Source organism: Trichechus manatus, unplaced genomic scaffold, assembly GCF_000243295.1.
Source record: "Trichechus manatus latirostris isolate Lorelei unplaced genomic scaffold, TriManLat1.0 scaffold00100, whole genome shotgun sequence".
NCBI lineage: Eukaryota > Metazoa > Chordata > Mammalia > Sirenia > Trichechidae > Trichechus > Trichechus manatus.
In genome coordinates, this window is record NW_004444036.1 from 4,176,119 (window position 1) to 4,178,981 (window position 2,863).

The 2,863-nt window shown below is 41.6% G+C and overlaps 1 protein-coding gene across 6 annotated transcripts in view; it reads right to left on the reverse strand.

Annotated features, from left to right (window-relative positions):
• RPS6KA3 (ribosomal protein S6 kinase A3) overlaps positions 1-2,863 on the reverse strand; it is a 110,161-nt gene that overhangs the window by 60,915 nt on the left and 46,383 nt on the right. The gene's annotated exons all lie outside the window — the stretch shown is intronic.

A 2,863-nucleotide genomic window follows, 5' to 3' on the forward strand; every position in this document is an offset into this window, starting at 1 on the left:
GCTCTACATCCTTCTCCAGCTCTGTCCAGAACCCTCTGTTGTGATCCTGGTCAGAGCAGTCAGTGGTGGTAGCCAGGCACCATCTAGCTGTGCTGGACTCCGTCCGGTGGAGAGCTTGGTAGCTGTGGATAATTAGTCCTTTGGACTAATCTTTTCCTTGTATCCTGTTCTCTTCATTCTCTCTTGCTCCTGAAGGGATGAAACCAGTGGAGTATCTTAGATGGCTGCTCACATAGCCTACAAGAATTTAATAAAATCACCAAGTTTTCTAAACCTGAAGAGACTCTAGAACACACGAAGAAAAATCACTCACTCTCTGGCAAAGACAGGCACATATTTGGAAATGGAGCTATCTATAATGGACCTCAGTTCAGCAAATACTGCTGTTGTTGTTAGGTGCCTTCGAGTCAGTTCCGACTCATAGTGATCCCATGTACAACCGAATGAAACACTGTCTAGTCCTGTGCCATCCTCACAATTGCTTGAGCCCACTGTTGCAGCCACTGTGTCAATCCATCTCGTTGAGGGTCTTCCTCCTTTTCGCTGACCCTGTACTTCACCAAGCATGATGCCCTTCTCCAGGGACTGGTCCCTCTTGATAACATGTCCAAAGTAGGTGAGACAAAGTCTCACCATCCTCGCTTCCAAGGAGCTTTCTGGCTGTATTTCTTCCAGGACAGATCTGTTCGTTCTCCTAGCAGTCCATGGTATATTCAATATTCTTCACCAACACCATAATTCAAAGGAGTCAATTCTTTGGTCTTCCTGATTCACTGTCCAGCTTTCGCGTGCATATGAGGCTATTGAAAACACCACGGCTCGGGTCAGGCACACTTTAGTCCTCAAAATGACGTCTCTGCTTTTCAACACTTTAAAGAGGTCTTTTGCAGCAGATTTGCCCAACACAATGTGTCTTTTCATTTCTTGACTGCTGCTTCCATGGGTGTTGATCGCGTCTATTCCAAGTAAAATAAAATCCTTGACAACTTCAATCTTTTCCGTTTATCATGATGATGCTTATTGGTTCAGTTGTGAGGATGTTTGTTTTCTTTACGTTGAGGTGCAATCCATACTGAAGGCTGTAGTCTTTGATTTTCAACAGTAAGTGCTTCAAGTCCTCTTCAGTTTCAGTGAGCAAAGCTGTCAACTGTATATCGCAGATTATTAATGAGTCTTCCTCAAATCCTGATGCTGTGTTCTTCTTCATACAGCTTCTTGGATTATTTGCTCAGCATACAGATTGAATAAGTATGGTGAAAGGATACAACCCTGATGCACACTCTTCCTGACTTTAAACCACGCACTAATATCCCCTTGTTCTGTTCCAACGACTGCCTCTTGGTCCATGTACAGGTTCCACATGAGCACAATTAAGTGTTCTGGAATTCCCATTCTTTACAATGTTATCCATAATTCGTTATGATCCATACAGTTGAATGCCTTTGCACAGTCAATAAAACACAGGTAAAACATCTTTCCGGTATTCTCTGCTTTCAGCTAAGATCCATCTGACATCAGCAACGAAAGCAAATATTAGAGTGCCCATTATGTGCTACAGTACTGTATGAAAGGCCAGGGCAGTCCTGCTATATGAAATTTTTATGGCAATGTTCTATAAACAACCTAATGGAAGTTTTTTTTTTTTTGGGGGGGGGGTAGGTGGGACATTTCATTGTGTTTCAGATGAATGTTAACACAGCAAATTAGTTTTCCATTCAGTAATTCATACACAATTGTTCCGTGACATTGGTTGCAATTTCCTCAAAGTGTCAACACTCTCCCCATTTCTACCCTGGGTTCCTCATTTTCCTACCTTCTCATGTTTGCTTTTGGGCAAATGCTGCCCTTTTGGTCTCCTACGGTCAACTGTTCTAAGGAGCACATTCCTCATAAGTGTTATTGTTCATTTTATAGGGCAGTCTATTATTTGGCCAAAAGGTGGCTGCCGGGAGTGGCTTTAGTTCCATGTTAGTGGGTTGCCTTAGGGCAATAGTCTAGGGGGTTCCTCCAGTCTCTATCAGACCAGTAAGCCTGGTCTTTCCTATGAATTTGAGTTTTGTTCTACATTTTTCACCCATAATATCTGGAACCCTCTATTGTGATCCTGTTCAGAGAGGTTGGTAGTGGTATCCAGGCCCCATCTAGTTCTTCTGGTCTCAGGTCAGGAGGCTGTGGTTCATGTGAGCCGTTAGTCCTTTGGACTAATTGCTTCCTTGAGTCTTCAGTTTTCTTCAATCTCTTTTGCTCCAGACGGGAGGAGAGGAAGAGACCAATAGCTGTATCTTATGGAAGTTTAAGAATACCTAAAAAACCACTCAATTTTAAAAAATTATCCTATGTAACCAAACACATTAAAATCAACTGGGACTCAAATAAATATTCAAGATAGAACTTTGAATTCTGCCTAGGAAACTGTATACTTCTCTTGATTAAAAATACGTGCCTAAATTTTTCAGCAAGGAAAGTTCTTAGGAAGTTTTCCATCAGAACACAAACCCTCCCATTTCCCAAAAGGAATTATTTAACCCTTCTGTGCCCGGCTGTACATACAGTGACCATAAACTTTTTCAGCCTCTGGGGTTTATTGGGAAGCTGCTGTACTATTGACAATGTGGCTGCCACAAGGCAGGGGCCTTTTATGACTGTTTGAAACCAAAGAAATGAGCACGTGCCACAAATTATTGTTTTTACGGAGTACTGTATGAGGTGCCTGAATTTCTGGTAGGGAAAATAAAAATTTTGAAAATTTTTTTATTTTTATTTTTTGATTTTGTACTTCAGGTGAAGGCTTACAGAACAAATAGTTTCTCATGAAACAGAAGTACACATGTTGTTTTATGACACTGGTTAACAACCCCACAAC